The sequence below is a fragment of the Ursus americanus genome, chromosome 5 (assembly GCF_024610735.1).
Source record: "Ursus americanus isolate L20-20 chromosome 5, mUrsAme1.1.p, whole genome shotgun sequence".
Lineage (NCBI taxonomy): Eukaryota > Metazoa > Chordata > Mammalia > Carnivora > Ursidae > Ursus > Ursus americanus.
Window position 1 is genome coordinate 12,048,154 of NC_142131.1, and position 23,597 is coordinate 12,071,750.

General features: G+C 35.9%; 1 protein-coding gene across 4 annotated transcripts in view; it reads right to left on the reverse strand.

The window, feature by feature from the left end:
• The window catches only part of RGMB (repulsive guidance molecule BMP co-receptor b), a 1,123,009-nt gene that overhangs the window by 51,527 nt on the left and 1,047,885 nt on the right, over nucleotides 1-23,597 (reverse strand). Inside the window, exon 9 of one of the 4 annotated variants that reach the window (XM_087861964.1) lies at nucleotides 11,111-11,220. The exons of the other annotated variants lie outside the window; for them this stretch is intronic. The gene's annotated coding sequence lies outside the window, so the exon portion shown is untranslated. The remainder of the gene's footprint in view (nucleotides 1-11,110; nucleotides 11,221-23,597) is intronic. 4 annotated transcript variants of the gene reach the window in all.

The window sequence follows — 23,597 nt, forward strand, 5'->3', positions numbered from 1 at the left end:
TTGTTTTTTTTTTTCAAAATTTTATTTAAATTCAAATTAGTTCACATGTAGTGTAGTATTAGTTTCTGGAGTAGAAATTAGTGATTATCCCCTCATCCACCTCCCCTCCAACAACCCTCAGTTTATTCTTTGTTTTAGTTAGATTTTTTGAAAGCAGAGTATAACTTGGAATTAAAGGAAAATCAATTGATAATTGGCATAATTAGAACTATTGCAGTTTTTCTGGTGGCAATTCATGTATTGGGCTTATTTCTACTACCTTAATTTTGTGCTTTGTGGTTATTGTTCTTTTTCTTTTCACCTTCCTTGCTTTCTTTTAAATTGATGAAATTTTCTTTTTTTTTAATCATTCAAAAGCTATAACTTCTGTTTTTATTGTTTTAGTGTTACTCTTAAAATGTCCAGATAGATTTTTAATTATAACTTCTCCTAAACAGGGCTTCCATTAGTCAGTATTTGTATTCTTTACCTAACCATGAAAAAGTATTAATATGCTCTAAGCATGCATTGGAAATCCTTCTACAATTTTATTCCTATTTAGATTTTTATTTTTACCATTTTAACCCTACAGATTTGGTATTTTTATTTTAATATTATTAAAATAGCTGACATTTTATCAACATCTGTGGTTTGTATTTCTTTTGGTTATGTGTATCTTTTAATAGTTCTTTTAGCACAGGTGCAGGATGGTAAGCTCTCAGAGTCTTTGAATGTCCAAAAACTTTTTTTGTTACTTTCACTGCTAACTGTTGGTTTAAACTATGTAAAAAATTCTAAATTGATATTTTATTTTTTTCTGTTTAGTTGGTATAGCAATGACTAAGAAGGGTATTAAAATCTCCAACTAAGATTTTCTATTTCTCCTTTCCAGTCTGTCAATTTTTGCTTTATATATTTTGAAGGACTGTTATTGTGTCTTCTAATGAATTAAGCCCTTTATCATCATGAAATTTCCTTTCCTCTTTATCTCTTGTAATAGTCTTTTTCTTGTTTTTCTTTTATCTGATACTATAGACACTTCAGCCTTCTTAGGCATACTATTTGCACAGTACATCTTTTTCCATTCATTTACTTTCATTTCCATTTTTACAGGTTACTTTTTATCTTTATTTTTTAGTATAACGTGCATCCCTTTAGATTGCCTATGATTTTTTAATCCATTCTGAAAATCCCTGTCTTTTAATTGGAGTGTTTAGTACATTAATAATTAATGAAATTGTTATGGTAGATTAGATCTGCCATTTTGTTATTTGTTTTTTGTTGGTTCCTTCTGGGTTTTTTGTTTGTTTGTTTCTCTGTCCCTTCTTTTCTGCCTTAAATGGGATCATTTGAATATTTTTAGAATTCCATTTTAATTTATGTATTTTTTACATTTGTAATTTTGCATTATTTCTTTTAATGGGTGCTCTATAATTATATCCTTAACTTTTCACAATCTCCTCAGAGTTAATATTATACCACTTCACATGGAATGAACAAAGCTTTCAATAGTATAGGTCTATTTACCCCTGTTGTGTATTCTACAGTTGTCATATGTTTCATTATACTTTTGAAACTGACAAGACATTACTGTAATTTTTGCTTTAAATAATCCTGAGTTTCAAAGATATTAAAAAGAAATACTACTCTTATATTTACCCAGATATTTACCATTTCTTATATTCTTCATTCCTACCTGAAGATTTAAGTTTCTATCTGCTATCATTTCTCTTCTACCTGAAGAACTTCTTTTATTATTTCTTGTAGTACAGGCCTGCTGGTAATACGTATTTTTCATTTTTTTTCTTTTATATAAAAATGTCCTTGTTTTGCCTTCATATTTGGGAACACTGTCACTAGATATGGTATACTGAGTTGACAGGTATGTTTCCCCCCAGCTTTTAAAGATATTGTTCCACCGTCTCCCAGCTATCAGAAGCTTTAATAAGTTAATGGCAGCTCTAATCATTGTTGCCCTAAGTGTAATGTGTCATTTTCCTCTGGCTGCTTTCAAAATTTACTTGTCATCTTTGGTTTTCAGCAGTTTGACTATCATGTACTCACACATAGTTTTCTTCTCCTGCTTGGGGATCTTTGAGACTTCTAAACCTATAATTTTAAATTTTTATCAAACTTTGAATATTTTCAATATTCTTATTCAAATTTTTTTTTTCTGTTTTATTTTCTTGTCTGTTGCTGTGACTACAGTTCTGTATATATCAGGCCTTTTCATATTGTCTAACAAGTCCATGAAGTTCTATTTTTTCTATGTTGTGTTTTTGTTTTTGTTTATATTTTTTTCAATTTTGTATCTTTTGTTCTCCATATTGAATTATTTCTGTTGACCTAGTTTCAAGTTTATTGACTTGCTTCTGTCATCTGCATTCTGCTATGAAATCCATTCAAGTATATTTATAAAATTTTAGATATTTTTCAGTTCTAGAATTTTCATCTTTTAATATATTTGCTGAAATTTATTTATTCTGTACACATTTTCTTTTATGTGCTTGAGCATAGTAATAATAGCTGCTTTAAAATCCTTGTCTGCCACTTCCAATTTATGATCATCAAGGACTAGTCACTGTTTACTATACTTTTCTCTTGAAAATGGATAATATTTTCCTGGTTGAGTTAATTTTAGATTTTACCCTAGATATTGTGAAATGTTATGTTGTGGAAACTCCGTTATATTCCTGAAAAGAGTGTTGACTTTTGTATTTTAGCAGACATTAATTTGGTTGGATTCAAAAATCCAAACTGGCTATTGGGAAGCAGCTCAACTCTTATTTGAGTTCTTCTATCTTTAGTGGAGTCTGTGCAATTCCTAATCAGGAATTAGGCAGATATTTGTGCAGAGTATATACAAAATTTGGGGATTTCCTTGTCTGGTTTCTTTTTCACAGAATTATCCTCCTCCCAACTTTCCACTGTTTGTTATTTCTTTGAACTCTGTCCTTTGGTTCTACAGGTGAAAAAGATTGTGTTTTTTCCTATTGGAATCTTAGCCACGTTGTACAGCATCAACTTCTACTTGTTTTTTTGGCTAAAAGCTGTACCAAAAAAATTGGGATCTCAAACCTTGCTTTTGTTGTCTCTATGGTGCCTTCAGATTGTTGCTTTCTATATTTTATTCAGAGTTTATGGTTGTTATTTGCAAGAAAGTAAGGTGTGGTAGGAGCTTACATACCCATGTAATCTTTTTAATATCAACTTGATCTTATATCCTTTCTGCCTATATTGGTTTCATGATGTCTTGTTATTTCTAAATGGATGTTGTACCTTCATTTCCTTTTGAAATCCTCCATGCAGTATTTCAAGCTCATTCTTATGTTTTATAAAATAAATTCCACCTCCAGGGTAATCTATTTTCCTCATGGTTTTTGTTTTGTTTTCAGCTTCTCTCTCTTTCTCTCTCTCTCTTTTAGAATTTGCAGGCTTATTTTGAATGCTTTTGTTTGTTTTTTTTTGTGTTCTCTATCCTCCTGTACTATTGACCTGTTTTATGGTTGCCTCTACTTAGTTCTCTGGGCCCCCAATCAAAAACTAGGATTTATAATCTGCTCCCCTGATATGTATGAGTATGGAAGACCCAGTAAGAAGTTTAGCTTAGCTTTTAGCACCAAGGTTGTTTTTTTCCTTAGGTTCACTATTACTGATAAAGCTAAAGTCCCCATCAGCAAGCCTGGACCTTTTTTCTCAGCTTCCTTTTACATGTGAGAGAACTCACATAAGGCCCTGATGTTAAGCAGTGACACTACTGTCCCCATCTTGCATGAAACAACTTCAGCATCCCTTCCTCCACAGGAGTCAACTTCCCAGGGGCCACTGCTCCCTTCTGACCTGGATGGCAACACACTTGACACTTCAGGCCCTATCTACTCTCTGGATAGTACGGATATTATCTTTTATATGAATCTGAATGCATCTTTTTTGTTTTCTCTTAATATTTTACCATAATTAGGGGCACCTGGGTGGCTCAGTCCATTAAGCACCTGATTCTTGATTTTGGCTCAGGTCACGATCGAAGTGTTGTAGGACTGAGCCCCATGTCGGGCTCCTTGCTGGGCATGAAGCCTGCTTAAGATTCTCTCTCTCCCTCTCCCTCTGCCCCTCCCCCCTCTTAAAAAATAGTTCACCCATTGTTGCAGTGTGTTTTGAGTAGACGGTGTTTACAAAGCATGATCCCACTACACAAGTTTGACCCTGAAGTCAATGAAGGTTCTTCTATCTTCTCTACTACATACAACAATGCCTCTATGTATTCTTTTGCTTGTTTCTTTTCTATGTCTACCAGAAAATACATTAAGTTTTCCTTTCTGTTTTTTTGCTTAAGCCAGATGATATAGTCTTGCTTGTATGAAGCCAGGCCTCCTGACTTTAGAATTAAGGTGTAGAAGATGGAGTTAGTGAGTATTTACATGTAAGGTAAGATATCAAGGGGAAGAAGAGCTAGTATTTGTGAAGAGGACACATTAGGATTTTGGGGTAAGAGAACAGTCTGTGGAGTTCCAGTGTGTGTGCTACAATCTTGGCTCTGCTGGTACTGGCTCTATGGTACTGAAAAGGTACAAACCTTTCTAAGTCTCATATCCCACAGCTGGCAACAGAATTCCTATTAGGGAGAAAACTTTTACTTTTGGTTCATAAAAAGACCTTGATAAGCCATTGGTATAGATGATGAAACCCTTAAGGTAGGACCTATCATATTGCTCCAGGACAAAAGAATGGGAGAGTAAACTTCTCTATAGGAGAAAATAAAATACATTTTTTTATTGTGCTCCTGAGAGGAAATAAATATAGAATATGGTTCTGTGACAGTAAGAAATGATGGAGGAGGACTAAGGTCTGAAAGTTCTCCAGTGGTGGTACAGCTAAAGGACATCTCAAGAATAAGAATGCATATTGCTTATTGAAAAGTTGCTTGTCTCCTAAACTGTGATGCTGTCTTGTTCCACACCCCCCAAACTTGAGCAATATCACTAATCTCCTCAATGGCTTATATGAGATTTTTGTGTATTTATAATTTTTAATGGAAATAGCCTGGTGAGGCAGTCCATAGATTGAATGGAATCCTCAGAACCAGTGGAATGAGCCCCAGAGGTGAACAAGAAAACATATACTTGGTTATTTATAGAAATCCCAAGGAGGCTTCAGATTTCAATTAGGAGACCCCAAGTTAACAAATGCTCAAAAAATGAGGTAGGGATAAAGGTAAAGCTAGCAGAGCTCTTGGTTGAGTGGGAGAAGGTTAAAGATCCACTGAAGGCATCTTGTACCTGTCATCTGACCATTCATAGACTAATTCTGACCACAAGTACTTACAGAAGATTCTCATTGTTTGCAGTAGGGATATTCTCTAAAGTTGCCACAAACACTAAATTAATGAACAGTGAACTAAGGGAAAACAGAGTTAGGTCCTTGTGAGCCTCTGATCACAACATTGATCAATGTTATGATTGACCAATACACACCTTCTTTTATGTGTGTTTTTGTTTAGAGACACCTTATTTAACGTACTGTTAACACATAACACTCACGTAGCCTTGAGTTCTCCACATGGAACATGGAAAGAAGTTTATCTCACACACATACGTTCTGTGTGAAGCATACCAAGCCTTCCTGTGCTTAGAAACACTGGACAGAACTGTATTACTTTACTTGGGGGCTATTTTAAATAGTGAAATGACCAACGGAAAGCACAAAAATGTGAAACACATGTGGCACTAAACAGACCACAGAAAGAACACTTGTTCATAGTATGAGAGCTGAAACAAGAAGGCGGAGTGTCACCTTGGTCAACTTCAGTTAGGAATGTGGCCATCAGATGACTCAGTTTTTTTTTACTGCTCTGCACATGTCTCTGAGTGACCTCAAAAGCACAGCAAGTATTGATTTTGGGCTTACAAATAAATTTTAGTGACTAGGCAAATGAACAAGTACAGATTCCATAAATAATGATGATTGCCTACATTTCAATTTGACAGGTGTCAACATGAGCTTAGGACTCGGCAGTTAGAGCAAAATCTTCAGTTGTGTTCTTAATATTCCAAATGAAAAGAAAAAGATAGAACATGATCTTTAATGATATACTTCTACTTACAACCCAGTCAGAGAACATAGGACCAGCTCAGCAACTTTGCTTCTTTCAGAGGTTTTGCTATGGTGGAAAATGTGCATTTCCCCAGAAAATTAATGAAATAACTTTCTAAAAATTTAAAGCTCAGAAGTTTACAGACTTATGACTAACTAAGTAAACTTTCAACTAAGTAAAAATTGTAGAAAAATTGGGAGTAATTCGATACATTAAAATTAGTTTTACTCTCTATTCCCCAAAGTCTCAATTGCTTTTTAAAATTGAGCACTTAAAAACATTTATGAAACTACAGTAATCACTAACTATCTATAAAAATTTGCAATTGCTCAAGATTATTCCCTTGCACCCTCAATTTCAAAGTAAGTCAAATAGTTATCTAACTCCACAATTCAGACTACATTGACTGGATCAGAAATATAACATTCACATAAAAAATAACACTTTAAAGACATTAGTGATGGAACTATAGTATTAGGTATCTGCCTCCAGAGAAAGAATCGTATTTTTAAAACTTTGGCAACCAGAGTCTATCAACTATCTGGCCCCTCTTTTTCTTCTTCCCTTTTATTATTCTTGGGCAGACAAGGTTCACCCAATATAAAAATTATTTGCAGCAACAGAGAACACTGCTATTTTTAAAAAAGTATTTGTATGTGGTATTCATTAGGGTAAGCTGTAAGGAAGGATATCATAAAGCCTCTGTTTCAATGGTGTCAGCATAAGAATAAGACAATTGAATAGGGTTAGAAATGAAGTTCTAGGTCCTGCCACATACTCCACTGTTAGAACGTGGCAGTAATTCAAAGAAATTTTAATCTGAATAAAGCTTTAAAAGGCTCAGAATTATAGGCACCTAATTAGCGATCAGAATTTCTCTATCAGGTGTGTGGAGGGGGAGAACTTGATGGAATGATAGTTGGTAGATGACTTGTGTCTTTTACTGAGAGGGTACTTGCTTACTTTTCATAGGGTTCATGCCTGATTCTTCTGTCTAATGGAGCCATAATCTCTTGCTTGGTTTTCCTCTTCTCCTAGGAAAGGATATCTTTCATTTTGTAGTGCCAGGATTCAGTAAGCACTCTGTGACCAGATAATAGATTTATATTAACTGGACCTTTTGGGAGCTTGATTTTACAAATGTGGTCCCACTAGCACCATGAATAAACTACATGTGGCTCCTAATATTCTTGTCTGCACATGGGAAGAAATGTAAGCACTAAGTGTTTGTTGAAATTACCCAAATGAAAAAGGACACAATATATACATTAAAAAACCCCAAACCTTGTTTATTTTTTTGTTTTTTACCACTATTTGGATTATTAGATACTAGAGTAGGTGACCAATGAAGGGCATTAGCTAATTGAAGAGGTTAGATACTAATTGATTTAGGACTTTTCCGCCTGTTGGGAGAAAGAATCACACACTATAGAATTTTTGGAGGCTCCTTTCAGTAATACGACTCTATGATCCCATTTTACAGGTGGAGATGGAAATATATATATGGAGACACTGTGTCACATATCTATGAGAAATGAGCTTAATCAGAGATAGAAATTGATATAAAATATACAAGACAAAAATGATTAACTCCTTTACCTTATTATTTACCCAACTCCTTTGTTTCTAGCCTAGGAAGTTGGTTTTTGTTTATTTTTAAGGATTCTGGTTGGAGCCTGTCAAAACTAACTGACCCAAGTGCCCTAGGATCTGTTAACCAATAGTAAAATACATGCTCTGACTTGGTTAGAAATCTCTTCAAACATTAATCACACTCATATCACTTGACTAAATTGTCTACCTCCCTGTTTTATTTCAATCACCATGCAGTTGTCAATGAAGAGGAAGCATCTTGTGGTACAGTTTATTTTCTATTTGCTTGACTTAATGCATTCTGTTTTGTCTTTGAAAGAGAAATGCAGAAATCTGCAGTGATTTAAAGGAATAGAGAAACTTCCAGGCAAGATGCTATACTTCCCTGTGTGATGGAGAAAGAAGGCAAACCCATTAATGCAGGATTTGATTTCCTAGGAAAAGGACTGGCCTTAATCAAAGCAGACATTTGTAAGCAGTCCATTTACTCAGCTAGTAGGCATCTCTCCTGCCTCAGGACCCTCACACACAAATGTCAAGAATAGTTTCTCACTTGTGGTCAGAGATGATCTATCTTTCCTGATCATGCTTAGCGTAGACTCACAGTTTCACTTATCTACAGAGAGATGAAGATCCTGGAAAGGGAGGGACCTAATATACTCTACTGAGTATCTTCCATGTGACAGATCATATGTTAGCACATTATCATCTTTGATCCTCCTAACACCCTATGGAAGTAAATACCATTCACATTTTACTGTGAAAGGTTGAAACTCAAACAATTTAATTATTTGTTGAAAATGATATACTTAGAAAGTTGAGATGGTTGCTGAATTTGGACACAAAAGAAGCATAGAAGCTTGGCATAAAGAGGGCCGAGGAAGAAAGCAAAGTGTACCACACCTGTGAGCAATCAAATCTGCGTGGAGACTTTTTGGAAAGTTCAGTCACTTCTTTGCAGAATCAAATGAGTAGCACTGTTATCTATGTCCTTGTTCTTTTTGACTAAATTCATCCCTCTCTCACAATAGGGGAAATTTCTGTTCTTTTAAAGGTCATGTTTTTAAAGCTATTGACCTAGAGTTTTCCTCACATTCTTCCTACTTCAAATAGTTTGAGTATTAATATAAATATATTCTCCCTCATTTACTGCTAACCCAACTGACCCTTGAACCATAGAGAAAGAGCTAACTCATGAAAAATAATATATAATACTTGTCTCCACGAAGTAAAATTTCTCCCTAAAATATACATGGATTAGAATATCGCCACTCTGGGATAGAAGTAGCCCATATAAGAAAGGTGGGACTCTGGAAATATATATACGTATAAATAAAATATATTTATGTAAAGAAGTACATTGAATACAATATGGATAAGTAGAAAAGGAATAAGGCAGCTGGGTTCAGGAGAGGGAAAGCAGTGGAGAGACGAAAATCCTTCTTTGGACATTTTCTTCCACACATGCTTGAAGAAAAAGACATTAGCAGAGAGGGCTTCTCTAAATGTGGAGCCATTTCTCCAACCAAGGTTGGTCTTTCTATTTCATGTTTTTCAGGGGTCAAGTTTCATGCTATAGGGCTCTAATTCCTTAGTACTTCTAGGTTGCGTGGTCTGCCCTGTAGTGACCACCTAGGAAGCCAGGCACTAAAGACTCAGTGACTGCATAGATCTGCTTTCCATGTAAAAGTGGAGAGGATGACCTAGTGATAAGGAGCATGAGTGGACCATAGGGCCATGCAGCCATGGGGATTCACCCAGAGCTCCAGCTAGCTTGAAGAGCTTATCAGTGGTCCCAGTAAAGGCAGCTACAGAGTGGTCCAGGCGAGGATTGTTATTTTTGGAAAGAATGAGACAATCAGACATTCTGAGAAGGCATAAAGGTTTGTGTCCAATAAGCAGGCCTGTCAAAGTCTGCCTGAGGATCATTACTTTCTAGCCAACCAGAAAAGAGAACATAGAGGATTGTATCTGGGACGTTTTTAGGGGATAGTCTTCCAAGGCACCTATCACTTGTGTTCACATTTTATTGATTATGATTCAGTCACGTGGTCACATTTAATTGCAAAGGAGGCTAGGAAATGTAGTATAGTTGTGTACCTAGAAAGAAGAAGGAAACATGGGTTTTGAGAGGCATCTGACATATCTGCTGTATATTTTAGAAAGTAAGGTCTAGAGAAATTGAGTGCCTTGCCAAAAGTCACACAGCATAGAGCCCGAGTTCTCCCTACAATAATATGCTTCTTACTTTTTGCCTCTGAAATAATCTGCGAGTCTGTGGCTATGAGCATCATACTGTGTTCCAGACAGAAGGGCCGACCCTTTTGTTTGATTTTGAAAGGAAAGCATGGCACTCCAACTATACATTTAATAGACCTAACCATATCCCACCGCTTTTTGGTATCTTAAAAGAAAATCTGGAATTATGGAAGAAGATTCAATTTACATGACATAAAAATAAAGTGCAGCAACAATTGGTTGTTTTGACTAAGAAAAAGAGAGAATTTCTTGTTTGACATTTCAGTGAACCATTGAACCAAAAGAATCAAATCATGGCCCCTCCGTGAGAATAAAGTATAGGTAGATAATTCACTTTTTCCAACCTTTGAAGAAAAGCAAGGCAGTCTAGTTTAGTAAATGTGAGTTAGACCAACCTAAAATATGTGGCCCCAAACAAATGTTACAAACAGAATATTTCAAATACTAGGTAACATAAAGTAAATAAGATAGTAAAGTAAATAGGATATCCTGATAGTTCAGAAAATTGGCTAAATCTCAAAGTTGAGGCCAGTGTATGACGAGTACTTCATGATCTGAATAGAAGTCTGAGATACATCTCCGTAGCACGTGCTTAGCAGGTGACTGGATAGATCTGTGAATATCGCTCAACTCTAGACTATATTAAAAAGGGCTAGAGATTAATCAAGTGAGTTCTCTAAAGAGAATTTTTAGGGTGGAGAATACTATGGCATTTCTTTTCCTCTCACTCATGGAAAGGAAAAGAGAGGATGGGAGAAGTTTGTTCATTCCCTCTTCCCCGAGCCAAGTGAGGGAGAACTCAAAAGAACCACCCAGAAAATTAAATTTGTTTGCAAAATGAGGAGACTTGTGTGGACCTCTTGTTTGGAAAACACTGAAGGCAGGAATCAGGCTGGCATGTTTCCTCTGCTGGTGAGGCAAGGATTGGCGAGCAAGCAGTTGGTTAAGCTGTACTCCATAATTTGGTGGGAGTCAAACATTCGAGTCTTCCTGCAGGCCAAATGGGCACATGAAGAAGACAGCCAGGCTTGAGTTTTCTCAAAACCCAGTCCAGTGGACTGAAGAGTGGGGCAAGAGAAACCCAGCAGAAGATCCTGGGTAAGGGGAATGTACTAGGCCATGGGTTATATCTGAAGAACCCTTCGATGAACTCAATTGAGATCATTGGCCTCAGATGTTTATCCCTACCTCTTGGAAAATGTCTTTGGCTTCCAGATTCTGTTCTGCTAAGACTTCATCTCTGGCAGCTCTCATCCATCTCTCTCTTTCTAGTTGTCCCTCTGCCTTGCTTCTTTTGTCTGTGGAGGTGAAAGTACAAGTCACTTTTAAGAATTCTTCCAGGTAATTCTGGTACTATTTAATTGTAACAAAGTGGATGACCTTCACATGGGCTTTCTAATTTTCTTTCGTCAGGTTGATCAACCTTTTAGTGTGTTTGATTTTTCCCTTTTCTGATTCAATTTTGCTAAACATTTGCAGTGGGTTCAATTATTTTTGGTAAGTCAGCACATGAGTCTTCCCTGCTTAACTTTAAGTGAATGAAAAACAAATTGGTGATGTAGAGAGTTCTTTTGGCTTTTGATGTGTTATGATCTCTCTGTTGTGGGGAAAAGGGTCTCAAATCTAGAAGGACATTCTATATCTTCTGCCTTGTCATGCTTTCGTCCTCACCAGAACACATCCTTCAACTTGGGGGGTATTGGTGAGATTTTTTTATATATTTGCAAGTTTCTTCTTCTCTGCAGTGCTGCTTAGGGGACTAGGAAAAGGAGATACATCATTCCCAAGAGCTTTACTTTCTCAAATATAATAGGGGACCATCATTAAGATCGATATTTTTAGATTTACAACAGCATTTGTAAACAATTGACCTACATGTAATGATTGGGAAAAAGGCAAACTAAATCCAATAAAATTTCATCGTTTTCTTGTCCTTTTAAAGTTAGTAGATGTAAATAGAACCATTTAAATCTAAAATTATTTAACTTGATGAATTAAAATTGCCACTCGACATAATAACGTGGTGAAGACAGAATTAAAATGTTCTTTTCAGAAAATGCAGTTTAAACATTTGCACGTTAAAATAAAGAGTGCTCTTTTTGAGCTCTGGTGAATACAGCAGCAAAAAACCAAAACCAAATACCTTTCCTTCTTTTTGAAATCTTCTTCTGGTAAAGAAAATTAGATATTTAAGATTTTCTCCTTCTTAATTCTTTTAATAATGTATCATGGGAGAATATGGAAATTGTATGCTACAGAGGTTCTCTGTATAACTTGAAAATAAAAGAACGATTTATGCAACTTTTTCAGAAGAATGCTAGGAAGATATTTGAGAAGAGAGAACCAGGTTTATTGGATTGTTAAGCTCTTGATACTGTAATAGGCCCACAGAACAGAGCCACTGCGTTTTATAACTTCTGGAGACACCGTTGACATCCTAGTTCATAGGAACGTCATCCTGTGGAGTTGTATGGTATTGTGTGGTGTGCAGTCTAAGCCACATGGCTGCATGTGGATTCCCTGCCTTAGAATCTCTTTTGAATTCCTTTAGAATAGTAACAGTAAGAACAACAATGACAGAAGAATATGTCTTCTAACATCTAGTACCTTTTAGTTTTTCTCACTGAAGCATAAAGAAGTTAGGGAGGAAACCTCAAAAGGACTACATCTCAGGTACAGCACGGAGAGTTGTCAGGAGGGCTGGTTGGCTTGAAAAATAACTGGGGAAAGCAAATGGGAGGGATGGGCCTGGCAGGAGAATAAACAATCCTTCCTGGGCCAAAACAATGGCAGCCGGCGTTCCATGGGCTTTTGCTATGATGAGAGTGCTCAGAATTGGGCGACTTCCCTATTTGCAATTATGGGTGGCAGCTTTAATGGTCAGCTGCTGGTCATTCTGGACCAGACCCCCAATAGGTAGACACTATTCACTCTTCATTTTTTGATCTTCTCTTTCCCCACTCCCCTCTCTCTCCACAGTCCTGACATTTCATATTGAAACGTGGACTAGAATAAATTAAGTTACCTATAGTTGGCCAGATTGGCTTTTCCTCTTCAGCTTTTATGTTGTTAGAAGGATGAGGGAAGAAAAGGTTAAACAGACTTGCTTTGATATTATGAAATGCTGGTGATGTAAATTCAAAATGTAAAGTATCAACCTTGAACAAATAACTTAAGATTTAATATAATGTTTTCCATTTGAAAAACGTCCAAGACAAGCAGACTTCAGTTTATGAAAATTTTAGTTGTCTTATTTTTCTTCTGTGGCTCAGACTAAGTTTCCCTGCTTATGGTTTGATTTTTAATAGAGTTTGCTACTGGAGTCTCTTCAGCAACGTCAATTCTAATGGTCTCTCTCCCTTCATAAAATGTTCCCTCAAAGCTTACTGAGGAAGAGGAGTTGGGAATATAGGAACAAGCTCACCTTTCATGTATAGTGGGCTTGTATTGTTGCAGTCTTAGCTATAGTCCTTCATATGAAGCCTGTATCATACAAAAGCCTTATTTTGCTTGATGATATAGGCAAGATGGAGCTTTTGGTTATGATAGATTTAAACAACAACAAGTATGTCTTTTGAGCTGCTTTCCCAGGGGAGATGATGCATTTTTCTAGAACAGATCACATTTATTCTTAGTTGCACTTTTCTATTCCAGTAGAATGTGTTTGTAAGATACTTGGGTCCATGTGAGTCTGGAATTCCTGGTATTATTCCCAGTACCATTGCTTTTGACAAGTGATACTTGTAATACTTGGCCATTTGGATTCTTAATGGAGCTATCTATCATAGTCCGTCTCATGGTGAAACAGTGTCTTGTGTCATTTTTTTCTGTTCCTAGTCCCAGCCCTAGATTTCCTGTAAAGAGAAGTAATTGTGCCCTCCTTAACTGAGACTTCCCTGCTGCCTGATATAAATGTTATAATGATGCAGACTACCTCCTCCTCTGCCCCACTCCCCAATCCCCTATTTCTTTTTTGATACTTTTCTAGGTAGGAGATGATACACAATATCCTATAAGAGATGACCAAAAAATCATTAGAAGTGATCATTTAGAAAATAAATCAGTCAGGAACAGCTGGGCAACAGTGACTCAGGGAGCCAGTAAAAATGTAGGAGAAACATACTTTAATCCAAAAGAAAATTAAATAATGGTAACTATAGGTGAACAGGGATATTTTCTCTTTGTTTGATGTTTTTACCAAAAGAAGTTTAAAATAATTTACAGGCATACATTAATAATTAGTTCTCTGTATACCCCCATTTTTGAATGCTTAAACTGAGGCTGATGGCTAATGATTGATTTATTCAAAGCACTCAGCATGTCAGTGGTTGAATTTTGTTGAGATCCCTTTCACTGTAGACCACACCGCTTCTAATGACCTATGTATAATTCATCTCAGCTTCGTCCGAATTAGGAGCTGACATTTTTTGGTAACACAAATCATAACTTCTTGTCAGTAAAACTCAGACTGCTAGGAAGCTCAGTATGCCGCTAACGTTGTTGTTTTTGTACAGATTTGAGAGAATCTAATAGTTTGCCACCTTTATGTTGGCACATGCATGCATATGTTTATTGATGAAGTTGATTTTTCTTCAACCCAGGTATTTCCTGGGCAAGCAGGAAAGGAGATCATTCTGAGGATTTTCTCCCGGGTGGTTGGTTCAACATGAATTAACAATAAAAATGCATTAAAAATCCCTTCAGTTCAATAATTTTTCACTACTGATCTTAGAATGATAACTGTGAGCCTAAAAACCAGAATCAGGTGGTTTTATTTCAATTTCTTCAACAGCTTTTTGTAATTTTAAAAATCTTTTCCCTCTGCAGCTGTGTGACCTTTCTCTTTTAGTCTCTCCCTGTTGTGAGTGTGAATACTTGTGATCAAAGGCCCAGTTTTGCTTCTTTGGTGTGCAGAAGTCCTTGATTTCAAGACCTTTTGAGATCGAACTGAGCCATGCATATATAACAGGAAGACAGCACGATCCAGAGAAGACCAAGTGATATTGAAACATGTATTTGAATGTTGATTCTAAATGTTAACCAGAGATTTTCCATTATCTTTCTGTAACATAAGAAATAAATTTACTACTTACATCTTGACTTGGATAAAATTATGCCATACCCTGAATACTAAAAATTATACCTAGAAATGCTCTAGATACTTGCCACATATACTTTGCTGCATAATATTTTCTAATATATATACTTCCTTTGAAGAAATTGGCTAGTTCTATGGTTTTTTCCAATAGAATAATTTTTTACTTGGGATACCTGGGTGGCTCAGTGGGTTAAGCATCTGACTTCAGCTCAGGTCATGATCTCAGGGTCCTGGGATGGAGCTGCACATCAGACTCTGTGATCATTGGGAGTCTGCTTCTCCCTCTCTCCCTCTGTCTTTTACCCCACTTGGGCTCCCTCTTTCTCAAATAAATAAATTAATTAAATCTTAAAAAAAAAATAAAAATAATTTTTTACTTTAGAGACTGAGAAATATCCATGGTTAAATTCATGGTTAAGAGTCTTTATAGATACTGCCTAATTATAGTTGTTTTAACTTATTACAAAACTAAGGAAATGTACCTAAAATAGTGCAGGTGTAATTATACTTAACAGTTTTTTATAATAAGACATTGACTGGTTTTATCTAGCCAGAATTCTTTTCTTTTTTTTAATCTAGCCAGAATTCTTAATGAATGGGAGTTTAAAAGTATAACTGTCTTTTCTGGGAAAGAATCAAATCAACAAAGCTGCTATTCGAAAGCTAAAATTAAAAAATCATCCTAGAATGTGTCTTGTTCATTATGTGTCCAGTACTTTTTTATGATCAGTGTATGTCTACATCTTTTATCTCTGTCATTCTCTATAAAATCATTGATGTTGATAGATAACCCTGATGGCCTAGAATATACAAAATCAAAAGAAAGATGATATGGTATTTATTTCATTCTACTGACTAGGATAACATGAATGTTAATACACTTTTTAAAGACTTTGAATAAAAATGGTTGAAATAAGAAAAAGGGGGGGGGCTTAGGTTAAGACTAAGATAATTAGAAAGTCATCCATGAACTTAAGAGTAAGAAAAAATGAATATCAGTGTTTGTCAGAATTTTTTATCACCTTTTAGCTCTCTAACTTAATATACATGTGGTTATGAAAAATAAATAAGATGGGCTCGTCTATTTCTTATATTGTCATATAAATGGACTCCAAAATGGTCCCAGCCAAAAGCAAGAAAAAAAATTAATCAATTCATTCAGGATCATCTGGTATACTACTAATAGAGTGGGAATTAACATTCAAAATCTATGTTCCTTATTAGAACTTTTTCCAAGAGATGTTAGGAATGCTACCATTTTAATATCTAAATATACTATTTAAATATAATATGAATATAATATTGAAAGTAATACACCAATCTTTGGGAGTCAAAATCAAATACTAGCACAATGACTCCCACATGAAATTATATACATTATTTATTGCACTGAAATTTTGCTATTGCTTAAAATAAAAACGCTGGAGCTTAAAATATTTGTTGATAGTACAGATAGTGCCCAACTGGAGATCAATCAGGTAAGTCTTCAAGATTTATCTGCAGAGCCCAATTTACTTGTTGGAAACTTTCTTCCCATGCTATGGTATGTCATATATTTTTTTTAAAAAATTTTTTATTATATTATGTTAGTCACCATACAGTACATCCCTGGTTTCTGATGTAAAGTTCGATGATTCATTAGTTGTGTATAACACTCAGTGCACCATGCAATATGGTATGTCATATTTTTGGCAATAATATTTTATTTCTAATGGAATATGCTATGTATGAGAAGAACTTTGTTGAACACATTTTATTAAATATATATTTTAAAAATATATGAATCTGGAAAACTCACCTTCTTTCCCTCCTTCCTTCCCTCCTTCCTTCTCTCCCTCGGTCCCTCCCTCCTACCTTCCCTCCCTTCCTTCCTTTCTTCCTCCTTCTCTCCTTTCCTTCCTTCCACTATCATTTATTGGGAACCTATTTTGTCCAAGAAGCACTGAGCTCTAAAGCATTCAGAAAGATCTAAAAGATCTAAAGGACATGATACATGTCTTGGGGGAAATGGGTATGCAGACATCTGTAGCACAAAGTAGGCCATCGTTATTATTCCTGCATTAGCCATGAGGAGTCAGACATTAGAGGGATCCTTTCCAGCTTTAGTGGTCAGGAATCAGTCATTTCTGCAAGGGGTCTTATTTATTTATTTATTTATTTATTTATTTATTTATTTATTTAAAGATTTTATTAATTCGTTTAACAGAGAGAGCGAGCGAGCATGTATAAGCAGGGAGAGTGATAGGCAGAGGGAGAAGCAGACTGCCCGATGAGCAGGGAGCCCAACGTGGGACTTGATCACAGGACCCCGGGATCATGACCTGAGCTGAAGGCAGACGCTTAACTGACTGAGCCATCCAGTGCCCCTCTGCAAGGTGTCTTTATTCCTTTTAATGCACCATGGTATTTAGAAACCAAACTCTGACATGGGATGCTGCTGCTTGTTCTTGTTACCTTTCAGCGGACAGAGTTAGGGAATCTATGTATAAATATAAATATAAAATGTGCAATAATCACATTTTAAAAATTATTTATCTTAGAGAAAGAGAGAGACAGCTCTCGAGTAGTGGGAGGGGCAGAAGGAGAAGAAGAGAGAGAATCTTAAGCAGACTCCACACTGAGTGTAGAGCCTAACACAGGGCTTGATCTTATGACCCCGAGATCATGACGAGCCAAAATCAAGAGTCTGATGCTTAACTAACTGAGTCACCCAGGCACCCCGCAATAAGCACATTTTTATCTCTGTTTTAAAATCTATATGTATATATTTAAAACCACAAGTTTATATTGATACCTCCAATTCAAACTCTAGGCTTCTCTCTAGATTTCTCATTTTTTTTATTGTAACTTCCTTCCCTAACACTGAGAAACTTGGCTCTCGTTGTCATTGATATTATTAGATCAGTATCCCCTATATATAATCAATCTTCCTTTGCAGCTCCTGGTCCCTCCCACATGCAGAGGCTTTTCTCATGCCACCCTTGCTCTGACATTCTGTAACCAGCCACCTTACCATGTGATATCCTACCCACCCTGGCCAGGCCACAAGACCTTGCATCATCAGGTCAACTGACATGTGGTTTGCTCAATAAAAATTTGATTGATTAACATGTCTCAATAGCACACTGTTTATGGTTTTCATAGAGCAGAATATTGTCACAAGAAAGCAGCTTCCTGTCCTGCTAACAATTCTAGGCTTTTTTTTCTGTGTCTGTGTTAAAATTACATTATGTTAGTGTCAAACTCAAGTCCAGTTATTTCATTCCAGACAACAGAAAATGAAGTATGCAAATACATTTTGGATGATGAGGTTTGAAAAGGCCTAGGATCAATGAAGAGGAAGAAAAATTTTCTGTTGACATTTTAAACTGATTCATTTAATAACTGAATTCTCCCTGGCTTGTAAAACAAACAAACAAACAAACAAACAAACAAACAAACAAACAAAACAAGACAAAACAAAACAGAACACCAAACATAGAGGTGTTTGAAGGTACAATGTAAAAGAATGCAGGATCACAGGACCCCGGGATCATGACCTGAGCTGAAGGCAGACGCTTAACTGACTGAGCCATCCAGTGCCCCTCTGCAAGGTGTCTTTATTCCTTTTAATGCACCATGGTATTTAGAAACCAAACTCTGACATGGGATGCTGCTGCTTGTTCTTGTTATTAAAATTATGGTTAATTCATGGTATTTCCTAGCCATAACTTCATATACAAGTGAAAAGAGAAAAAAGTGAGAAAGAATTTATTCTTAATTAATCTTGTAGAGTTTAAACATAGGCACAAAAAGTGCTCTGCTATGGAAAAAAATAGTAGGAAATTAAGATCTATGAAAAATGTTTGTATTATATATTTTTAAACTAAATCATGACTTGGGAAACACAGACTAATATCGGTTGCAATCATATACTAATAACAAATAATCAGCATCTGTAAACCACAGCAATATGGATCAGTGTATGTTATCAGTGAAATGTTAATGACTTGGTGATGGCCAGTAGGCTGATGTCAATTCATTGAGGGCAAAGGACTTTATGATCTTTGATCTTTCAAGGATCTCCCCATTGCCCTGTTCCTTGCCCTGACGGACTCAGTTTGCTTAGAGTATAATTATTAGTAGCACCCTTTTTTATTCTGGAAAGTGTTACAGCACGGGTGATGAATTATATGGTTATAACTTTAGATAGAATTTGGAGAGAGAAATCTGAGGGATCTCTCGGCAGTTCTTGCCACTTTGACCTACAGGAAAGAGGCAATTTTAAGTAAAGCCACATAGGCCTCATTCCACTCTGGACTAAGTATGAAAGCAAATTGGACCAATCAGCTGTATTTTACACCAGCTGTAACTTCTGGGTGGTCTTCAAGAAAACCCCATTTAGAGTGCATTTCAATGATGCAAAGGAAATTTCACAGACTGCTAAAATGAGAGTGGGAGGTCTGCAGTTGAAAGAGAGGGTTTCAATAACTATGTTATGGACAGCAGGAGAAAAGCTTTTCTAGCTGTAGCTGTCACCTGAAACTTCAGCCCTTAGTTACTCACTAATATACATTGTTCACAGCATTCTACTATTTCCCCGTAACATCTAGACGAATTCTGAACACTGTGTTATTCCAGGTGATGTCATGGATTAAAAATGTAATTTAGTACTTTTTGTCCACAGTATTCAATGTTGACAAAATACGCTGTCAATGCTGTCTTTTGTGTAATGAAGGGAAAACAAGCTTTAATAGGATTTCATACTTCAGTTGTGTGATTCAATGCTAATACAGTATGCTCAGGTGCAAAATTATTAGTAATATAATACTTTCACATTGAGTATTAAGATAGGAATGAGATTTCTGTCTGTCAAGATTAACTGAAAAATTTAAGACTTGATTGTGAAATATAAAGTTTTGAAGACCACCTTGTTTGATCAACTCCACTGAAAGGAAATTCTATGTATACAAATAAGGAATATTTACTGCAACAACACTTGATCATAAAGATGCTATGAGAGCTTTAATCCGTTTTGGATGAAGTGAGGAAAATATATGAGGAGGTGGTGTCAAGACATGAAGAGTGAACAAATGAGTTCAAAAGATGAGAGGAAGAAAAATAAATCAAAGCAAGGAAGAAAGAAAAGATAGTGGCCAAGAGTCTCCAAAGATGAAATAAAAAAGGAACCAGCAAAAAAAAAATTGAATCCCTACCTCCTTTACGTTTAAAAAATACAGATTCTCAATGTACAGGTGTGTGGTCACAGCCTCTGCTCTACCCTAGGCAGCCAACCTGCAACTGGCTTCATAAAAAGCGAATGATCCATGAGCTGCAGAAGACTCTGCGCAGTCATTCCCCACTTCCAAAGAATAATTTGAAGGGAATGTCCAGTCTTAGGCCAGTAGTATTATCCTCATGAGTAAAAGGAGAGCTCATTAATCATTAATTATCATGCTGCTGTGAATGCCACAGAGTGGTTACCAAAGAATACCCTATTCTCCCTCCCTGATCCTTGATCATATTATTCTTGCAGTAGAAGCTGCGTAGACTTCATTTCTGGACATCCTTTAGCTCAGATACAGTAGCCAGGACAGGAAGGGTGGAGTGCAAGATAAGGAGATGAGGTGCCGAGTTTTAAGAAACAGGCTGTATCATTGTCTTTCCTCCTGAGTCTTCCCACAATAACACTAACTGTTCTCCTGTAAAGAGGGAATCATGAGGAGTAAAGAAGTCTTGGCTCCAAGAGCTGTAGTTCTGATCTGAGTCTTCCTATCCTGAGGAAGAATTTGACCACTTTTATCTACTTTAAAATGTTGACAGTGCAGATTAGAACAGAAGGTTTGAACAGGACAAGGACCCTGGAATTTCAAAAGCCTTTGTTCTGATGGAGTAAGATCAAAGGATTATCATGGTGAGGTGGAGGGAGTGGGGAAGATGGACAAGAAAAGGGTATGAAGCAGAAGACGGGGGGGGGGGGGGGGGGGGGGGGGGAGTCCTGATGGTGGAAACTGGGAACATTATGCTTAGAATGAAAGTAAAGATTGCAGTGTTCGTATCAGATGTCACATAAATAGGGTAAAAAAAATGAGAATTTAAATTCAGGCAGGGTTGTATGGTTAAGATTGGATTATCATGATTCTCAGAGTTAGTTTGAACATAACCAGACAAGACCACTGTCTTCCTTTTCACAGAAGAATGATATATTTTTCGATTTCTTTGTGTCTCTCAAAAATTGTTGGTATGTTGGTTAATTCAATTATTTTTCCTGAACTTAATTTAATTAATGTTATATTTTTTAAAATGACAACCAAGATCATCTCTTATATTATAATAAGATACAAATATGCATAAAATTGCTTTTCACAAGTCTTCTAAAATTTGTCATAGGTCCTCCTTTTAACTTATGTGGATTCAAATATGTCATGAGTCTATAATATCCCCTAACACAACAACTTATAATCAAAGCCCGTAGTCACATCTTTAGTCTATTCTAGGCATATTAATTCTATTTACCCCATACATCTTCAGCATTAATAAAATAATTTCATTTGATTTCAGAATAAAATCTAAATCATTAAATAAAATAGAGATTAGGTAATATACAGGCTAAAGTGTATAATGTATGTAATATTTAATATATAATAGAAATTAAATAAAAACTGAAAGGTTAAGTAAACAATAATACCCTTTAGGAAACAGTGCCATCTACACTGATTTTACTCCATACAAGGCATAAAAAGACCCACTGTTCTCTTGGGCCCATTCATTCATCATTCATTCAATTTTAGTTGAGGGTCTTCTGTGCCACGTGCTCAAAAAAAAGTGCCATGAAGAATTACAAATGTTTTGACAAAACCACTATTAAATCATGCTCTGGCACATAGTAGGTGTTCAGTAAATTTTAGTTGATTGAATGAATGAATTTTCAAGGTTATATAAACTTAATATAAACTTAATCTTATAACTAGATTTTATTTCCCCCCTATTTGCATTCCCAAATATCCAAGAAAAAACAAAAAACCACAATGATTGGCCTAACATATTATATTTTACCTGTATTTGTCCATGCTGGATAAATCATGAAAAGTACTGATTTTTTTTTCTCAATAAAAAGGGATTTTGTATTCTTCTACAACGAGTTTTATTTTAAAACTAATCACTTGATGTGATGAGCACTGGGTGTTATAGGCAACTGATGAATCACTGAACACTACATCTGAAACTAATGATGAACTAGATGTGGGCTAACTGAATTTAAATAAAAAAATAAAACTAATCACACTTACCAAACAACAAGGCAAAAGGAAAATACGTTTAAAACTCTGCTGCCCTAAATTTTCATTACATTCTGTTTCTCTAAAAATAAACAGGTAATAAACTGTAGAATCAACCCTTTTCCTCTTTTTTGCTGAGCATAAATTGGCCGTTAGCCTGCCTATTGGTAAGTTGTTTTATGAGCAGAGAGAAATAATACTAGCAATTACACAACAACCTATAATAATAATAATAATAGTAATACTAAAAGTAAAATTATAGAGTTCCCAATAATGTATTACATATAAACTGGTTTAAATTTGACTGTCATATATTCTTGAGACTTTTGGGGGAAGAAAATATCAGGAAATCATAATCTTGTAACAGTGTTTCAAAAATTCATTAAATAGATTTTAACACTGAGATGCAAAAGCCCATGTTAAGTATCGTTTAGATTTCATAGCAATTTGAAAAATCCATTGTCTTAAGTCATCTTAGAAGGACAAACTTTCCATTAAGCATATTGAGAATTCTCTTAAAGATCACAATGGTGACCAGTTTACTTTCCAAATAATGACTGATTTAAGAATAGATTGTGAAAAGCTGGCATTGCTGTAAGTAAAGGATTTCAATCCGTACTTCTTATCACTTATGAGTCAGATTGGGTCATTACTGATTTTGGGGTTCTGACATTCCCTGCAGGTGTCTTCTCAATTGTCTACTTCTCATGTAATCCAGAGGGATCAAACAAATTTCTCCAACCATAGCTGTGCTTGGAAAGAGTAAAGGCCCTTAATTTCAAGGTATGGAGGCTTTTTAGTTGAAGAAACTGCAATTGTAAGTTATTTTGACTTTACTTGAACCTTGGTAGGCCTCCTTGTATTTTACTCTTATTTTCCCATTTTCAAAATAACTGAAATAAAGAAGTACAACTTAGGGAGAGCTCAAGCCATGGAAGTAAAAGGAAAATCTGTATTAAGTTCTCCAAAGACCCTTTGTTCAGGAAAGTGGGAAATCTTCTACCTTGGGGTGCAAATAATTGCTGCCCCTGGGGTGGGGCGACCAAACAAAAGAAGGGCAAATGTACTTAACAGGAATTAACTCAAGGGTCTTGAATTTTCATCCACTGTGCACAATCCACAGTTCTTTTCTTAAGGGGTTCCCTTTGGCATGCTCTCAGAAAGTTCTTTGACTTCTCTCAGGTGATCTTTTAACATCCTTTCATTGCCATGCTGAGTTTCCAGTGTTCCCACACAGAAGCCTGTACAAACCCTCCAATGAATGATTGCTCAGCTTTATCAGCCTTGTGGGCCTCTCCAGGATGTGAGCAAACAACATTGA